At 46.7% G+C, this 20,720-nt stretch overlaps 1 protein-coding gene across 2 annotated transcripts in view; it reads right to left on the bottom strand.

Moving 5' to 3' along the window:
- Positions 1 to 20,720, bottom strand: part of TXLNG (taxilin gamma) — a 61,593-nt gene that overhangs the window by 26,784 nt on the left and 14,089 nt on the right. The window lies entirely within an intron of this gene.

Genomic DNA, 20,720 nt, shown 5'->3' with positions numbered 1-20,720 from the left:
CATAGGACACAACTGTCCTTTCTGTAACAAGACTTTTATTCTTAGAAGCACAAGTTCTTTCTCAACCATCTCTCCCCGACTCTGGCAAAATGCAGATATCTCCAAGACCCTAAGGGATGGCAGAGCCACAGGATAAATGCAGCCTGGGCCTCCATATCCTATGTACATACAGGAAAGCCACCCTACTTACAAAGAAAACCTACACTGGACTATAGGTGAATAAGAAATAAACTTCTCTCATGCTAAGCCATGGAAATTTTGAGACTGATATTTTAAGCAGCTATCCCTGCCCTAATACACATGGTAAAGATGCCTTTATTCCAGTATGTTATTCTTATGTCAGTAATTTTACCTTACTCTGTCTTCTACCACATTGTTAACCCTATTTGAGTTTTTTCCCCTTGTGAACACTTCCTGGTCATGATGTGGCACAAATTTAAATTCTGTGCATTTACTCTCTGTATAAAAGAGGGCCTCTTCCTTTTCTGAATAATACAGTTGAGGTGAGGAGGTGTTTAGTATCCTTCTCTTATCACAAATGGAAAAAAGCTACTTTCAAAATTTATGGGAGAGCAGATATTTGAGATTTTAGGCTATAATCATTTTGTGCAACTGAAGAACTCAAAATATCAAAGTAGGAGGGGATGGAGAGGTTAAGGAAAATAAAATCTTATATTTTATAGTCTAATGTTGATAAATCCAGTACTGTGCTTTCATAAGAACAAATTGGCAAGGACACTTTGAAAAACTCTTTGGCAATATATGGATACCTTCTAACCCAGTTAACTCTACTCCTGGGATTTTGCCCAAGTGTATACATATGTGTATCCAAAGGCCAAGAATAAAGGAGCACTATTCCTAATAGCTCCAAAATGGAATCAACCCAAATTTCTATCAGTAGCAGAATGGATAAACTATAGTATCAAAGCAGTGAGAATGAACTACTGTTGGATGCAACCACATAGATGAGTTTCACAGACCTATGTTGTGAAAAAGGTGCTAGAAGAGTATGTACTGTAGGAAATCATTTATGTATAAAGTTCAAAAACAAGGCAAGCTAATAAATGGTGCTAGAAATCAGGATAGCGGTTACCATTGGGGATGGGGCCTCCTGGGGTGCTTGTAGTGTTCTATTTCTTGGTCTAGATGAGGTGACGCAATCACTTTGTAAAAATTCATCAAGCCTAACATTTATGATTTGTATACTTTTCTCAATTTATGTATTTCAGTAAAGTTTATTTTAAAAGTTGCAATTTATACATTATTCAAGAAGAGGAACCAAAACAAATATTTTCCTCTAAGAAGAGAGATTAAAGATATGCTGCTTTTCATGACACTTTTAAAATAATGTGCATGTAATACTTTGATATCTTAAAAAAAATTAACACATTAAGGGGAAATGGGTTATCTATTTCAGAGTTATGGTTTGATGCCACACTCTAAGCCTAATTCAGATGAAAAAACTTACAAATACTGAAACTCTTAAATTATTTGAAAAGATTTTAAAAATTCACTTCCATATGTATCATATTCTATAGAGCAATGTTTCTCAAGCGTAACCCATAAAGTTTTTCAAAAATTCACAATGGCACGCATCGTGGGGGATGCTTGTAGTCCTAGCTATTTGGGGGGCTAAGGCAAGTTTGAGGACAGCCTGGGCAATATAGTGAGACCTCGTCTCTTGGGGTGGGAGAGGATTCACAATCAACTTTTAGGAAAAATCATTTGTAAGATTTCACTACTGTAGAAACTTCTTAAAATTGTTAATAGGCCGGGCGAGGTGGCTCATGCCTGTAATCCCAGCACTTTGGGAGGCTGAGGTGGGCAAATCACTTGAGGTCAGGAGTTCAAGACCAGCCTGGCCAACATGGTGAAACCCCGTCTCTACTAAAAATACAAAAATTAGCTGGGCAGAGGTTGTAGTGAGTCGAGATCGCGCCACTGCACTCCAGCCTGGGTGACAAAGCAAGACTCCATCTCAAAAAAAGAAAATAAAAAAAAATCATTAATATACCCAAATAACATACTATAGCAGTATTATTAACAGAACAGGTGCAAAGTGATAATTTCAATGCTACATTTCACATGTAACTACTAGTTTCGCCTCTACTTTAATCAAATATTGAAATATCATGTACTAATTGGGCGCATAGATATATAAAGAGACCCTTTACACAAAAGCAATAGAAAGGGGAAAAGTGAGTACTATCAATACCATTTTCCCCAATTTAAAAAAAAAATTTTCGGACAGGCGCAGTGGCTCACACCTGTAATCCCAGCACTTTGGGAGACCGAGACGGGCAGATCACAAGGTTAGGAGTTCAAGACGAGCCTGACCAACATGGTGAAACCCCACCTCTACTAAAAATACAAAAATTAGCCAGGCGTGGTGGAGCATGCCTGTAATCCCAGCTACTCGGGAGGCTGAGGCAGGAGAATGGCTTGAACCCGGGAAGCGGAGGTTGTAGTGAGCTGAGATCGCACCACTGTACTCCAGCCTGGGTGACAGAGCGAGACTCCATCTCAAAAAAAATAATAATAGTTTCAAATCTATTCCCTGAAAACCATTAGGTATAAGAATGGCACTACAGGCCGGTCGCGGTGGCTCACGCCTGTAATCCCAGCACTTTGGGAGGCTGAGGCAGGCAGATCACTTGAGGTCAGGAGTTTGAGACCAGCCTGGCCAACATGGTGAAACCCAATCTCTACTAAAAATACAAAAATTAGCTTGGCATGGTGGTGGGCACCTGTAATCCCAGCTACTTGGGAGGGTGAGTCAGGGAGAATCGCTGGAACCCAGGAGGCAGAGGTTGCAGTGAGCCGAGATTGCGCCACTGCACTCCAGCCTGGGAGACAGAGTAAGACTCTGTCTCAAAAAAAAAAAAAAAAAAAAAAAAAAATGGCACTACAAAATTACAATGTTGGCCTTAAATATTGATGAAAAGTGTATAAAGAGGTAATAGAAGGGCTGAGCGTGGTGGCTCACGCCTGTAATCCCAGCACTTTGGGAGGCTGAGGCAGGCGGATCACCTGAGGTCAGGAGTTTGAGACCAGCCTGATCAACATGGTGAAGCCCTGTCTCTACTAAAAATACAAATTTAACTGGGCGTGGTGGTGCATTCCTGTAATCCCAGCTACTTGGGAGGCTGAGGCAGGAGAATCGCTTGAACCTGGGAGGCGGAGGTTGCAGTGAGCCTAGATCATGCCATTGCACTCCAGCCTGGGCGACAGAGCGAGACTCCATCTCAAACAACAACAACAACAACAAAAACAAACAAACAAAAAGAGAGAGAATAGAAGACTGTTTATCTCTAACACAGAATTTCTCAGACATGTAATGATAATAAAACCCACACGATCCCAGAAAATATGGTGTCAAGCCGTATCAAAAATACAGTGAGCATGAAATTTGTAGAAAAAAGGGGAAGCATAAATAATTTTCACCAAGAAAACCCTGAGGCCTGTCCTAACCCTGAGGCTACTTGAGGAATGAGATTGGTTCATTTGTAGTTTTTCAATTCCATTAGTGATTTATTTTGTGACACCTTTATTGTGATATAATTCACATACCATACAATACCCCAACTTAAAGTGTACAGTTCACTAATTTTTAGTGCATTCACAAAGTTGTGCAAACATTACCACAGTCAACTTTGCAACACTTTCATAACCTGAAAGTGAAATCCAGTTCTCCTTAGCTATCAACCCTTAATGCTTCTATAACCTTCAGCACCAGGCCACTAATCTAGTTGCTGCCTCTATGGATTTGGCTATTCTAGACACACTTCATATAAATGGAGCTATACAGTATGTGGCCTTTTGAGTCTGCCTATTTTTTCTTTTGAGATGGGGTCTCACTCTCTCGCCCAGGCTGGAGTGCAATGGCACGGTCTCTGCTCACTGCAACCTCCGCCTCCCGGGTTTCAAGTGATTCTCCTGCCTCAGCCTCCCAAGTAGCTGGGATTACGGGCACCCGCAACCATGCCCGGCTAATTTTTTGTATTTTTAGTAAAGACAGGGTTTCACTATATTGGCCAGGCTGCTCACGAACTCCTGACCTTAGGTGATCCACCCACCTTGGCCTCCCAAAGTGCTGGGTTTACAGGTGTGAATCACCACGCCGGGCTGAGTCTGCCTATTTGCACGTGGCAAATTTTCAAGGTTCCTCCATGTTATAGCATGTATCAGTATTCAATGCATGTAGCTGAATAATATCCCTTATACAGACAGACTACATTGTATTTATCCATTCATCAGATGGACATGTGGGTTATTTCCAATTTTTGGCTACATTGTATTTATCCATTCACCAAATGGACATGTGGGTTATTTATAATTTTTGGCTATTATGACTACTTCTTTTTATTTTTTTTTTGAGATGGAGTCTCGCTCTGTCGCCCAGGCTGGAGTGCAGTGGCGCGACCTCGGCTCACTGCAATCTCCATCTCTCGGGTTCACGCCATTCTCCTGCCTCAGCCTCCCGAGTAGCTGGGACTACAGGTGCCCACCACCACGCCCGGCTAGTTTTTTGTGTTTTTAGTAGAGACGGAGTTTCACCGTGTTAGCCAGGATGGTCTCGATCTCCCTGACCTTGTGATCTGCCCGCCTCGGCCTCCCAAAGTGCTGGGATTACAGGCGTAAGCCACCGCACCCGGCCAATTATGACTATTTCTGCTATGAACATGAATGCATTCATTTTTGTGTGGACATTTCTCCAAGGTACTGTCCTAGGAGTGGAATTGCTATATGGCCACTCTGTGTTGAACCTTTTGAGGAACTGTAAGACTATTTTCCCAAGCAACTGTACTTTTTTTTGGGGGGGGGGGAAAGGGTCTCGCTTTGTTGCCCAGACTGCACAATGCAAGCTTACTGCAGCCTCAACCTCCTGGGCTCAAAGGATCTTCTCGCCTCAGCCTCCCAAAGTGCTGAGATTACAGGTATGTGCCACTACGCCAGGCTTATTTTTTTTTTTTTTAATTTTGTAGAGGGAGAGTTTTGCTATGTTGCCCAGGCTGATCTCAAACTTCTGGGCTCAAGCAATCCTCTTGCTTCAGTCTCCCAGGGCACTAGGATTACAGGTGTGAGCCACCACGTGCAGCTCATTGGTACCATTTAAAATTCCCACTAGAAGTGTATGAGGGTTCCAATTTCTCCACATCCTCAGCAACACTTGTTATTTTTTTATAGCCATCCTACTGACTGTGATGGTACCTCACTGTGTTTTGGATTTGCATTTCCCTAATGACTAACAATATTGAACATCTTTTCATGTGCCTATTGGCCATTTGTATACCTTCTTTGAAGAATGTTTTTCAGATCTTTTGCCCATGTTTAATTGGGTTGTTATTTTATCGTTGGACTGTAAGAGTTCTTTATGTAACTAGCTACAAGTCCCTTACCAGATATATTTTTCAGATGACTTCATGGTTACCTCAACTTGGAAGAAAGGAACAATAGGCCTGGCGCAGTGGCTCATACCTGTAATCCCAGCACTTTGGGAGGCTGAGGCGGGCAGATCACCTGAGACCAGGAGTTCGAGACTAGCCTGACCAACATGGAGAAACCCCGTCTCTACTAAAAATACAAAATTAGCCAGGCATGGTGGTGCAAGCCTGTAATCCTAGCTACTAGGGAGGCTGAGGCAGGAGAATCACTAGAATCACTAGAACTCCAGCCTGGGCAATAAGAGCGAAACTCCACCTCAAAAAAAAAAAAAAAAGGCTGGCCGCGGTGGCTCATGCCTGTAATCCCAGAATTTTGGGAGGCCGAGGCCAGTGGATCACAAGATCAGGAGTTCGAGACCAGCCTGGCCAACATGGTGAAACCCTGTCTCTGCTAAAAATACAAACATTAGCCGGGCGTGATGGCACACACCTATAATCCCAGCTACTCGGGAGACTGAGGCAGGAGAATCACTTGAACCCGGGAGGCAGAGGTTGCAGTGAGCCGAGATCGTGCCACTGCATTCCAGCCTGGGACAGAGCGAGACTCTGTCTCACAAAAAAAAAAAAAAAAAAAAAAAAAAAGGAATAAATATTCACTTATTTCAAAACATCATAAGGAGATTTAATTAAAAGTTACTCTTGTTTTCAGATTAAAAGTATACAGGTCATTGGCCAGGCATGGTGGTTTACACCTGTAATCCCAGCACTTTGGGAGGCCGAAGCGGGCGGATCACTTAAGGTCAGGAGTTCGAGACCAGCCTGGCCAATGTGATGAAATCCCGTCTCTACTAAAAAAAAAGCAAAAATTAGCTGGGCGTGGTGGCGGGCGCCTGTAATCCCAGCTGCTCAGGAGGCTGAGGTAGGAGAATTGCTTGAACTCAGGAGACAAAGGTTACAGTGAGCCAAGATCGTGCCACTGCACTCCAGCCTGGGCAACAGAGCAAGACTACATCTCAAAAAAAAAAAAAAGAAAAAAGTATACAGGTCATTTACTATTACCACTATATAGCAAAAAGACAATGTAAAGACTCAGGGTCAGGTGCGGTGACTCACGTCTGTAATTCCAGCAGTTTGGGAGGCTGAGGCAGGCAGATGACGAGGTCAAGAGATGATCAAGACCATCCTGGCCAATATGGTGAAACCCCATCTCTACTAAAAATACAAAAATTAGCTGGGTGTGGTGGTGCGTGCCTGTAGTCCCAGCTACTCGGGATGCTGAGGCAGGAGAATCACTTGAACCCGGGAAGCAGAGGGTGCAGTGAGCCGAGATCGGGTCACTGCACTCCAGCCTGGCAGCGAGACTCCGTCTCAAAAAAAAAAAAAAGGCCGGCCACGGTGGCTCACACCTGTAATCCCAACACTTTGGGAGGCCGAGGCAAGCAGATCACCCCAGGTCATGAGTTCAAGAACAGCCTGGCCAACATGGTGAAACCCCATCTCTATTAAAACCACAAAAATTAGCTGGGCGTGGTGGTGCATGCCTGCTACTCGGGAGGCTGAGGCCAGAGAATTGCTTGAACCTGGGAGGCGGAGGTTGCAGCAAGCCGAGATTGCACCATTACGCTCCAGCCTGGGCGACAAGAGGGAAAACTCCATCTCAAAAAAAAAAAAAAAGACTCAAGGGCCAAAAAACTATTGTGTAATGCAGAATAATAGGCGGTGTCATATGGCATAAAGAAGAATATTAAATTAATCTGTATAGTGCACAAACACCACATCACCTATTTTCCTTTTAATTGTATGTCATCACTTCCTATTTGTAGTTAATACTTCCGATTTTTTTGTCTTTCCAGACACTCCTGCCTCTGAACTCTTATCACATATTACAATATCACGTATTTGATATATACAGCCTCCTAAGTAGCAACAGCTTATTATGCACAAATGGTACTCAAATGCCAACTGATGGGGAGCATACAGAGGCAAAAATGGCTGTTGAAAACAATCCACGAAAAGAACCTAGGCATTAATACACAAGTTATAGAAAATACCACTATTGGCCAGGCACGGTAGCTCATGCCGGAAACCCAGCAATTTGGGGGGCCGAGATGGGTAGAACACTTGAGGTCAGGAGTTCAAGACCAGCCTGGCCAACATGGCAAATCACCATCTCTGGTAAAAATACAAAAATGAGCTGAGCATGGTGGTACGTGCCTGGAATCCAGGTTTACTCGGGAGGCTGAGGCACAAGAATTGTTTGAACCCAGGAGGTGGAGGTTGCAGTGAGCTGAGATCACACCACTGCACTCCAGCCTGGGCAATAGAGCGAGAAATGAGAAATTCTGAGAAATAGAGCAAGAAAACAAAAAATGAAAATACCACTATTTTTATTTTATCATTAGAAGCAAGACAGTATTACATTTCCCTTCTCTCTTGTACAACTAATTTTGATGTGGTATTGGGGTATTTTTTACATTTGCTAATGAAAGATATACTTTCGCTCTATAAAATCTTTTTGTTTACTAATAAGCCCAGTTCCAACAGGACTTGATTCAAACCACAATCTACAAATACTCTTGAAATAGCAGGCCCCAATTTTTCTACCACAAGGACTATTCAATTAACAACCTACTTGAGGCTCTGTACCTGGGCTATTGAATATTAAGCAAATTCTTAGGCCAATAACTTTATTAAATTGTAAATGATTTCTCAGACCTCATCTCCTCAACCAGAGAATTCTATATCATATGCCCAGTACAATTTCCTACTCTGTCTTCTCTCTCTGATGCCCATTCTGGATGCCTTTTCTTGGATCAATCTCTTATATAAATAATAGTAGTAGCAGCTAATACTTACAGCTAATACTTACACAGTAAATAGTACATCCAGGCACTACTGTAAGAACTTTCCTATATTAACTAGCTTAATCCTCACAACAATGCCACCAGGTAGGCACTATTATTTTCTCCATTTTAGAGATGAGCAAACTATGGCATGTAAAGTTAAGTAAGTATCCTGCCTAAGGTCACAGTTAGTAAATTGCAGGGCAAAGATTTGAACTCTAGCAGTCTAGCTTCCGAGTCCACGCTCTTAACCACAAAAATATACTGCTTCGTAACTACCTTCTGTCTACTACTGTTCAAACATCCTTCTCCTGGCCCAGCCATCTTAGAGAAGCCTATTTAATAATGGGAAGAGATGCTCCCAAAATACAATGTACAAAAATGAATTACAAAACAGAATGTACTGTATATTTTGTATATGCACTATATATATGTATACAGATGCTGCTCAACATACATTGGGGTTACACAGTGATAAATCCATCCTAAAGTCAACAATGCAAGTTGAACCACAGTAAGCCAGGAACCATCTGTGTGTATGTATATACACACACACAGAAGTGTTGGAAGAAAATATTGGAAGAAAATATCTTGGCCTGGTGTGGTGGCTCACACCTGTAATCCTAGCATTTTGGGAGTTTGAGGCGGGCAGATAAACTGAGGTCAGGAGTTCAAGGCCAGCCTGGCCAACATGGTGAAACCCCGTCTCTACTAAAAATACAAAAATTAGCCAGGTGTGGTGGCGGGTGCCTGTAATCCCAGCTACTCGGGAGGCTGAGGCAGGAGAATGGCTTGAACCCGGGAGGCGGAGGTTGCAGAGAGCCGAGATCACGCCACTGCACTCCAACCTGGGCAACAGAGCAACACTTCATCTCAAAAAAAAAAAAAAAAAAAAAAAAAAAAAAAAACAACTATAAGATATCATTTTACACATCAAAAACTTCGACAACACTGTGGGAGGGGTTGTGGGACATTCTCAAGCATTCCTGGTGGGAGAATAAATTGACTTAACCACCAAGGAGTCCAGTTGGGGAAGGGACTGACTGGGAACCAACACAAGGGAACCTCTAGGGTGTTGGTAATGCTCTGTATCTTGATGGGGATTTGAGTTACAGAGCTGCATGCATTTGCTAAAACTTAGCACATAATGCACTTCTGATGGCTTCATGGATGAAGGGACAGATAAATGGACAGATAACTGAAAAAGCAACCAGAGTAAAATGTCAAAGGTAAAATCTAGGTGGTGGCAAAATTGATGTTTAGTATCAACTTTGCAGTAGCTTTGAAATTTTTCATAAGATGTTGGAGGGAGAAAACATCAAGTCACATATGCTTTGATCCAGCAAATTCATTTCTTACCAGTTTTTCCTACAGATATACCAGTACATTTGTGAATGACATAATACATAAGGTTATTTATGCAGCATTGTTTATGGTAGCAAAAATTCAGAAATATCCTAAATATCAATAAATAATAGACTGGATGAATAAACTGCTGTACATCCATCCGAGTATCACACTATCTGTTAAAAAAAAGAATAAAGCGGTTATATAATTACTGGTAAGGACAGGTTGATAAGGGAAAAAGCAAAATACCCCGTAGTACATGCCATATGTCATGATATGAGGCTTGAGAAGGTGCCGTATAAATGTATGAGCAGAGAAGTATATCCAATCTCTGGCCGGACACAAAGAAACATTACTGGAGACAAACTGAGTGAGTGGGGACAAGACTTTCACAGCAGGCGTGTTTTCACCTTTTGAGTTAGGTGCCATGAGTTACCTTTACAAGAGCTTTAACATGTTTTTTAACAGCAAAATGAAGAGCTCTAATATACTGCCTTATTCAGAAAAACAAAAGAGGAGGAAATGTTTATTTAAATTCCAATCTCAAATGAAAATGAAACCAACACTGAGTAGTTTCCAGATGGATTTCTATTAGAACCCTTCCCTGCAGAAAATCATGACATAAAAGCTATCACATCTTCATCTTGTGAGCAGCATGTGTACCTTTTAGAGAAGCACAACACTGTGCTACAAGTGTTTATTTACAAGAGCCTTAAACACCAATAATCCCCTACCCTAGCCACTCCCCTCCGGTCAAAGGATATATTTTGCAATCTTCCTTCCACTGTCTCGATACTTGGAGCTAAGAGGACTCACTAACTGACCAAGAGATGCCTTCAAAATGGGCGGTCACCAGTTTATCAATAATAAATGACAGGAGCAAAGAACAACTATCATAGAAACTTTTGCAAATGAACATGAGGAAGTACTCTGCATTCATCAACTACTTGTAACAGCTTTTTGGATCAAAACATTCAAAACTGAGAACATGGAAATTAAAACCTAAAGGAAAAAAAATGTTTTAGGTTTCTTTCCCTTCCACCAACACCCCCATTCACTTCCTAATTATTTCAACTACTGCTTACTCACATGAGCTCAAACACCTTTGACCAGGGCCAAGCATGTGCAGAGGACACAAATTACCCAGTCCTTGCCAGTAAGAGCTAGAGTGGACCTTCAGAGGGAGCAGTTGGGAAAGGTTGTGTGTATTTCTGCATTTTCCTAGACAGACATCCTTAGCTTGTCTCAGATTCCCAAACAGACTAGGAGGAACTTATCAAATAAGTAAAGGGAACCTTTAGCACCTCAGGACGACACTGTGTGAGGTGTTCTCAAAGTGACCCCATTTAACCTTCCCTGCCTCACTGAGATACAGGCCTTATTGTTCCCAGGTACAGAAAATGAGACTTGATGAGATTAAGTAACTCGCTCAAAATCATATTAAAATCAGTAAAAGGGGCTGGGAAAATTCAAAACCAGGTCCACCAAACTCAAGAGTCAATGTTTTCTCTATTACACTGTTTCCCTCACTTTATAAATCAGCTTTGGAAAATGCAAGTTCAAAGTCAAACAGATCTCTGACGCAGTTACAAAATAAATCTAAATTAAATGTCTAAAAATACACAGCACACTAGAAATACCAATATGCATTCAGAAAACATCATGAAAGATATGTAGAATTTTTAGCAGGGATTAACTCTGGGATTTAGGGAGGTAAGACATGTCTAATTTGGGGGTAGGGACAGCTTCAAATAATTTGAAGTGATTATTTAAGGAACTGGAGTTAGTTTGTTGTTGTTTTTTAATTTTGTGGTTTGTTTTTGTTTTGTTTAAGGCAGAGTCTCGCTCCATCACCCAGGCTGGAGTGCAGTGGCCCTATCTCAGCTCACCGCAACCTCCACCTCCCGGGTTCAAGCAATTCTCCTGCCTCGGCCTCCTGAGTAGCTGGGACTACAGGCGTGTGCCACCACGCCTGAATAATTTTTTTTTTTTTTTTTTTTTTTTTTTTTGAGACAGAGTCTCGCTCTGTCCCCCAGGATGGAGTGCAGTGGCACGACCTCGGCTCACTGCAACCTCCGCCTCCCGAGTTCAAGCAATTCTCCTGCCTCAGCCTCCCGAGTAGCTGGGACTAAAGGCGCGCACCACCATACCCAGCTAAATTTTTTGTATTTTTAGTAGAGATGGGGTTTCACCACGTTAACCAGGATGGTCTTGATCTCCTGACCTCGTGATCCACTGGCCTCAGCCTCCCAAAGTGCTGGTATTACAGGCATGAGCCACCATGCTTGGCCTTAATTTTGTGTTTTAGGATAAAACAAATTATCTCTAAAAATCTTTCCAACCCTTTGTTTCTAATAATTTACCCTAAGAGTTGTTAACTTCAACCAGGAGTGTACAGACAACAGTGTATGTGCAACCATGCTCGCACTGCCCTGGGAGGGGCAGTGGAGGCAGAAATGGATGAGGAAATAGTGAAAGATATCAAAGATACTCCATACTCTCGGGGCATCAGCTATTGGCCTTATTTGGTTTTGTAAAACATAAACCTTCCTCCTAAACCCTTCCAGTATTTTGAGGGGCTTTCACATTTCCAAATACAAAGTTTTACAAACAAACCTATTATAAAAATTACATTGTCATGTGGCTAAATTACAAAAATGACTTTAGCTTCGTATAAGTCATTTAAAACAGTGTATACACTAAGGCTATTTTAATCTTCCAAAGAACTATTGTGGATGCACAGTTTTCCTCACAGCTAATGCTTTATCAATCATTTATCTCAAATTCCTGTTTTAACCATTTTGGATCAAAGCCTTTAAAATATGTATTACATAACTCAATGCCTCCTTAAATAGTAGTCTGTTTTACTGTTAGAACAAAGAAATGAAATGAAAGGATATTTATTTTTAACACATAAAATATTACTGTGCACTATTATATAATTAGATTCTGGTATACATGTCTCTACAACATGCCTATATTCTTTAAGATAATAAATTCTCAATGTTTCCAAATATAAACTCCCAAAGGTGAGATCTTATTTATTTATTTATTTATTTTTATTATTTTTTTTTTTTATTAAGTATTTATTGATCATTCTTGGGTGTTTCTCGGAGAGGGGGATATGGCAGGGTCATAGGATGATAGTGCAGAGAAGGTCAGCAGATAAACACATGAACAAAGGTCTCTGGTTTTCCTAGGCAGAGGTCCCTGCGGCCTTCTGCAGTGTTTGTGCCCCTGGGTACTTGAGATTAGGGAGTGGTGATGACTCTTAAAGAGCATGCTGCCTTCAAGCATCTGTTTAACAAAGCACATCTTGCACCGCCCTTAATCCATTTAACCCTGAGTTGACACAGCACATGTTTCAGAGAGCAGGGGGCTGGGGGAAAGGCCATAGATCAACAGCATCCCAAGGCAGAGGAATTTCTCCTAGTCAGAACAAAATGGAGTCTCCTATGCCCACCTCTTTCTACACAGACACAGCAATGATCTGATCTCTCCTTCCTTTCCCCACACTTCCCCCCCTTCTCTTCAACAAAACCGCCATCGTCCTCATGGCCCGCTCCCGATGGTCGCTGTCTCTTTGGAGCTGTTGGGTACACCTCCCAGACAGGGCGGCCGGGCAGAGGCGCTCCTCACCTCCCAGACGGGGCGGCCGGGCAGAGGCGCTCCTCACTTCCCAGACGGGGCGGCCGGGCAGAGGCGCTCCTCACTTCCCAGACGGGGTGGCCGGGCAGAGGCGCTCCTCACTTCCCAGACGGTGTGGCAGCCAGGCAGAGGCGCTCCTCACTTCCCAGATGGGGCGGCCGGGCAGAGGCGCTCCTCACTTCCCAGATGGGGCGGCCGGGCAGAGGCGCTCCTCACCTCCCAGACGGGGCGGCCGGGCAGAGGCGCTCCTCACTTCCCAAACGGGGCGGCCGGGCAGAGGCGCTCCTCACTTCCCAGACGGGGCGGCCGGGCAGAGGCGCTCCTCACTTCCTCCCAAACAGGGTGGCAGCCAGGCAGAGGCGCTCCTCACCTCCCAGACGGGGCGGCCGGGCAGAGGCGCTCCTCACCTCCCAGACGGGGCGGCCGGGCAGAGGCGCTCCTCACTTCCCAGACGGGGCGGCCGGGCAGAGGCGCGCCTCACTTACCAGACGGGGCGGCCGGGCAGAGGCGCTCCTCACTTCCTCCCAAATGGGGTGGCAGCCAGGCAGAGGCGCTCCTCACCTCCCAGAAGGGGCTGCCGGGCAGAGGCGCTCCTCACTTCCCAGACGGGGTGGCCGGGCAGAGGCCCTCCTCACATCCCAGACGGGGCGGTCGGGCAGAGGCGCTCCTCACTTCCCAGACGGGGTGGCTGGGCAGAGGCACTCCTCACTTCCTCCCAGACGGGGTGGCAGCCAGGCAGAGGCGCTCCTCACCTCCCAGACGGGGCGGCCGGGCAGAGGCGCTCACTTCCCAGACGGGGCGGCCGGGCAGAGGCGCTCCTCACTTCCTCCCAAACGGGGTGGCAGCCAGGCAGAGGCGCTCCTCACCTCCCAGACGGGGCGGCCGGGCAGAGGCGCTCCTCACTTCCCAGACGGGGTGGCCGGGCAGAGGCGCTCCTCACTTCCTCCCAAACGGGGTGGCAGCCAGGCAGAGGCGCTCCTCACCTCCCAGACGGGGCGGCCGGGCAGAGGCGCTCCTCACTTCCCAGACGGGGGGCCGGGCAGAGGCGCTCCTCACTTCCCAGACGGGGTGGCCAGGCAGAAGCCCTCCTCACATCCCAGACGGGGCGGCCGGGCAGAGGCGCTCCTCACTTACCAGACGGGGTGGCCGGGCAGAGGCGCTTCTCACTTCCTCCCAGACGGGGTGGCAGCTAGGCAGAGGCGCTCCTCACTTCCTCCCAGACGGGGCGGCCGGGCAGAGGCGCTCCTCACTTCCCAGACGGGGCGGCCGGGCAGAGGCGCTCCTCACCTCCCAGACGGGGCGGCCGGGCAGAGGCGCTCCTCACTTCCCAGACGGGGCGGCCGGGCAGAGGCGCTCCTCACTTCCCAGACGGGGCGGCCGGGCAGAGGCGCTCCTCACTTCCCAGACGGGGTGGCCGGGCAGAGACGCTCCTCACTTCCTCCCAGATGGGGTGGCAGCCAGGCAGAGGCGCTCCTCACCTCCCAGACGGGGCGGCCGGGCAGAGGCGCTCTGCGCCTCCCAGACTGGGCGGCCGGGCAGAGGCGCTCCTCACTTCCCAGACGGGGCGGCCGGGCAGAGGCGCTCCTCACTTCCCAGACGGGGCGGCCGGGCAGAGGCGCTCCTCACTTCCCAGACGGGGCGGCCGGGCAGAGGCGCTCCTCACTTCCCAGACGGGGCGGCCGGGCAGAGGCGCTCCTCACTTCCCAGACGGGGCGGCCGGGCAGAGGCGCTCCTCACTTCCCAGACGGGGCGGCCGGGCAGAGGCGCTCCTCACTTCCCAGACGGGGTGGCCGGGCAGAGGCGCTCCTCACTTCCTCCCAGATGGGGTGGCAGCCAGGCAGAGGCGCTCCTCACCTCCCAGACGGGGCGGCCGGGCAGAGGCGCTCCTCACTTCCTCCCAGATGGGGTGGCGGCCGGGCAGAGGCGCTCCGCACCTCCCAGAGCGGGCGGCCGGGCAGAGGCGCTCCTCACTTCCCAGACGGGGCGGCCGGGCAGAGGCGCTCCTCACTTCCTCCCAGATGGGGTGGCAGCCAGGCAGAGGCGCTCCTCACCTCCCAGACGGGGCGGCCGGGCAGAGGCGCTCCTCATCTCCCAGACGGGGCGGCCGGGCAGAGGCGCTCCTCACCTCCCAGAGCGGGCGGCCGGGCAGAGGCGCTCCTCACTTCCCAGACGGGGCGGCCGGGCAGAGGCGCTCCTCACTTCCTCCCAGACGGGGTGGCAGCCAGGCAGAGGCGCTCCTCACTTCCCAGATGGGGCGGCCGGGCAGAGACGCTCCTCACCTCCCAGACGGGGCGGCCGGGCAGAGGCGCTCCTCACTTCCCAGACGGGGCGGCCGGGCAGAGGCGTTCCTCAGTTCCCAGACGATGGGCGGCCGGGCAGAGGTGCTCCTCACTTCCCAGACAGGGCGGCCGGGCAGAGGCGCTCCTCACTTCCCAGACGGGGCGGCCGGGCAGAGGCGCTCCTCACTTCCCAGACGAGGAGGCCGGGCAGAGGCGCTCCGGTGAGATCTTATTTAAATTTTAGGTATGAAATACTTGTCTGAGACTTCCTAAGTTATATATAGCACTGTCTTTAAAAACAGACCACACAGACCCATACCTGCGAATTTACTACATTAAAAATGGTGTCATTTCAAATTGGTAAAGGAAATAAATGATTTATGATATCTCCAAAACCATATGGGGGAACAAAGGGGTATCCTGTCTTACCCCCTCCAGATATACCAAGATTGAAACATGAAAAATGAAAACCACAAAGAGCTTGAAGAAGTCCTCAACAAATTTTTTTCCATAACCTTGGCACGAAGAAGGCCTTTCTTTTGTTGTTGTTGTTTTGGTTTTTTTATTTTTATGAAATTATATAAAGCAGAATGACTGCTCCATAAACAGAGCAGGGCTATCTCAGTAGCACAGAGTAGCCAAGAAGGCCTTTCAAAGGAAAGCAAAAAACCCAGAAGCTATTTTTAAAAAGGGGGTGGGGGGCGGCGGCGGGTGCGGTGGCTCACGCCTGTAATCCCAACACTATGCAAGGCCGAGGTAGGAGGACTGCTTGAGCTCAGGAGTTCAAGACTAGCCTGCGCAACACAGCAAGACCTGTCTCTACTAAAAATAAAAAAATTAGCCGTGTGTGACGGCACACATCTGCGGTCTCAGCTACTCAGGAGGCTGAGGTAGGAGGATCACTTGAGCTTGGAAGATCAGCAAGCTATGACTGCATCACTGCACTCTAGCCTGGGCAACACAGCCAGGCTCTGTCTCAAAAAAAAAAAAAAAAAAAGGTGGGGGGGTGGTGGTGACTGGAGATTAGTTTGCTAAATAATTAAAATCTTTGAAATTCCTGGGGTGGAGGGACAACGGACAGTGAGGTATGAGAAATTACCTATTGGGCCCAACTTATACTATTCCTAGTGATGGTTATACCAAAATCCCAGACTTCAGAGTTCACCGCTACATAATGTATCCATGTAACGAAACTTGTACCCCTTACATCTACAACAAATTTTTAAAAACTAAAAACTTTCAGACTAGCCAAAAGACTGCAGGAAGCCCTTACAAATCAGCCAGAGACAGTTTTCAAGGGTTTGTGAACAGGCAGATCACAATTAAAGAACTAAAAATGCCCAATATACAAATAAAAATGCAAAGCAAACCAAGGTACCATCTTTAACTTACCACATTTTAAAGGAGTAAAAAAACAACCTTGGTGTGGGCAAACAGGTCACTCAGCATACTTCTGGCAGGGGGTGGGGGGCTCTAAATTGGTAGAGTGGGTTTGTAGAGGTATTAGCAAGCTCTATCAACGTCTGAACTCACATGCACTTTCATCCAGCAATTCTACCGCTTTGAGTTTATTCCAGATATTCTCACTCAAGTGTAAATGGTTACTCACCAAACCAGAAAACAACCTAAATGTCCACCAATAGGGAACTGGTTAAATAATGGTCATCTATACAAGGTAAAACTATGCAGCCATTCAAAGGAATAAAACAGATCATATGCCGACATAGTATAATTAGGTAGGAAAAAAGGCAAATGGCCAGTACAGGATGAATACATCAGTATAAATTTAAAATATCTATATACTGTATAAGCCAATAGATGGATACAATTTTCCTACAAGAATATCCCCAAAATTGTTCACCATAATTACCTTTGTTTGGATTGTGGACCTAGAAGTTGGAAATGAAGAATTATTTTTTCTTTTTATAATTCTTGGCTCTGCCTTAATTTATTTTACTTTTTGGCTGTCAAATGATCCTTTATTGGAATATTTTCCTTTGTGCTTCTTTTTTTTTGAGACGGAGTCTCACTCTGTTGCCCAGGCTGGAGTGCAGTGGCACGATCTCAGCTCATCACAACCTCCGCCTCCCAGGTTCAAGCAATTCTCCTGCCTCAGACCTCCGAGTAGCTGGGATTACAGGCGCGCGCCACCATGCCCGGCTAATTTTTGTATTTTTAGTAGAGACGGAGTTTCACTATGTTGGCCAGGCTGATCTCGAACTCCTGACCTCGTGATCCGCCCGCCTCGGCCTCCCAAAATGCTGGGATTACAGGCGTGAGCCACCGCGCCTGGCCCCTTTGTGCTTCTTAAATAGCTGGGTATTGGCCAGGCGCAGTGGCTCACGCCTGTAATCCCAGCACTTTGGGAGGCCGAGGCGGGCAGATCACGAGGTCAGGAGATCAAGACCACGGTGAAACCCCATCTCTACTAAAAATACAAAAAAAATAGCCGGGCATGGTGGCGGGTGCCTGTAGTCCCAGCTACTCCGGAGGCTGAGGCAGGAGAATGGCGTGAACCCAGGAGGCGGAGCTTGCAGTGAGCCAAGATTGCGCCACTGCACTCCAGCCTGGGCGACAGAGCGAGACTCCATCTCAAAAAAAAAAAAAAAAAAAAAAAAAAAGCTGGGTATTGCACTGCATCACTGTTGATGTCATCTATGATGTCATGAGAGTGACAGCCATCAACATTGCAATCCACAGACTGGGCAGTCCCCAGGATCTCTAATGGTTACGGAGAGTTCTTAAAGATCCGTGCCACATCTGTAAGGCAAAGTTTGTTAGGTCAAACTTAGGCTGCATGGTGGAGGCAGCGGGTGTCCGACGAACCCAGATTTGGGACAACCAAAGAAAGTAGCAGGCCGGGCGCCATGGCTCACACCTGTAATCCTGGCACTTTGGGAGGCCGAGGAGGGTGGATCACAAGGTCAGGAGTACAAGACCAGCCTGGCCAAGATGGTGAAACCCCGTCTCTACTAAAAATACAAAAATTAGCCAGGCATGGTGGCAGGTACCTGTAATCCCATCTACTCGGGAGGCTGAGGCAGCGAATTGCTTGAACCTGGGAGACGGAAGTTGCAGTGAGCCACGATCGCGCCACTGCACTCTAACCTGGGCAAAAGAGCAAAACTCTGTCTCAAAAAAAAAAAAAAAGAAAGCATCTTGGCCTCCTCCGAGCAGAAAACTGAAAGCACTATTTTTTATTGTATGAATGTATTACTTTTATTTTTTAAAAAAGACCTTTTAAGTTGAGATTTTGGTTGGATATCACAGTATCATACTTACTCGCTTTTCCACTACTAACGCAAGCTCAGAATCTGAACACGGCAGGAGGTCATACCTTATTTCATGTCATCTTTTCCCTTTGCCTTGCTCTATGCCAGTGGGAAATGCGACCAAGCCAACTTAACATAAGTAGCAGTCAGAATCACTAATAAAAGGGGCCGGGTGCACTTTGGGAGGCTGAGGTGGACGGATCACCTGAGGTCAGGAGTTCAAGACCAGCCTGGCCAACATGGCGAAACCCTGCCTCTACTAGAAATACAAAAATTAGCTGGGTGTGGTGGTGTGCGCTTGTAATCCCAGCTACTCGGGAGGCTCAGTCAGGAGAATTGCTTGAACCTGGGCGGCAGAGGCTGCAGTGAGCCAAGATTGTGCCACTGCATTCCAGCCTGGGTGACAGAGTGAGACTGTGTCCAAAAAAAAAAAAAAAGGCCAGGTGCGGTGGCTCGCCCTTGTAATCCCAGCACTTTGGGAAGCCGAGGCGGGCAGATCACGAGGTCAGGAGTTCGAGACCAGTCTGACCAACAGAGTGAAACCCTGTCTCTACTAAAAACACACAAAAAATTAGCCGGGCGTGGTGGTGTGCGCCTGTAATCCCAGCTCCTCGGGAGGCTGAGGCAGGAGAATTGCGTGAACCCAGGAGGCAGAGGCTGCAGTGAGCCGAGATCGCACCACTGCACTCCAGTCTGGGCGACAGAGCAAGACTCTGTCTCAAAAAAAAAAAAAGAAAAGAAAAATCACTAATAAAAAGTATCCCTTATTTGCCCAAGATTATGCAATGGTTAGGCCAAGATCTGAACACGGGGAGTCTGGCTTTGTTCAAAGCCCGGGCTTTTTATTACTGTCACAGGGTTCACAGGCAACACTAACATTAAGAATAAAATACATGCAAGACATGAGCTTCAGGAGAACTCACCAACGACTGTAGACTCGTTTATAAGCAGAGAAAATAGCCAACCTCTTTCCCTCCAACCCCACTAGGTGGAGAATTAATCTATCATAACGCTAAAGAAATCACTATCTTTGGGAGAAAGGTAGGTTGCCTTTAAATAAATCAGTTGACCACTGAGTAAAGGGGGAAAGTCCTTGACTATCTGGATGTTTTGGGGACTAGACTTCAGGTAAGCGTAATGGAAAGGGAGGTGTGTTAGGCCATTCTCATATTGCTATAAAAGAAGAATGCCTGAGGCCGAGCTCGGTGACCCACGCCTGTAATCCCAGCACTTTGGGAGGCCGAGGCGGGAGGATCACCTGAGGCCAGAAGTTCGAGACCAGCCTGGCCAACATGGTAAAACCCCATCTCTACTAAAAATACAAAAATTAGCAAGGTGTGGTGGCATGTTCCTGTAATCTCAGCTACTCAGGAGGCTGAGGCAGGAGAATTGCATGAACTCGGGAGGTGGAGGTTGCAGTGAGCTGAGATCGCACCACTGCACTCCAGCCTGGGAGACACAGTGAGACTCCGTCTCAAAAAAACAAACAAAAAAAGAATGCCTGAGACTGGGTAATTTATAAGAAAAGAGGCTTAACTGGCTCACGGTTCTGTTGGCTGTACAGGAAGCATGGTGCTGGCATCGCTTCTGGCGAGGCCCAGGGAGCTCTTATTCATGACGGAAGGCAAAACAGGAGCAGGCGTGCCACACAGCGAGAGCAGGAGCAAGAGAGCTAAGGGGTCCGGGGCGCCACGCATTTTTAAAAACCAGATCTCACTAGAACTCACTATCAGGTGGATGGTTGGCACCAAGCCATGAGGGCCCCTATGATCCAATCACCTCCCACCAGGCCCCACCTCCAACACTGGGATTACAATATAACATGAGATTTGGAGGGAACAAGATCCAAACCACATCAGGTCTGAGGCTGCTGAAGCCAAGAACTGCTCCACAGGAAATACACTAACAAATAAGCATTTTTCAGAAGTATCTCCTCTTGGCCAGATG

The sequence above is a fragment of the Pongo abelii genome, chromosome X, assembly GCF_028885655.2.
Source record: "Pongo abelii isolate AG06213 chromosome X, NHGRI_mPonAbe1-v2.0_pri, whole genome shotgun sequence".
Lineage (NCBI taxonomy): Eukaryota > Metazoa > Chordata > Mammalia > Primates > Hominidae > Pongo > Pongo abelii.
This window is presented reverse-complemented; position numbering and strand designations above follow the sequence as displayed.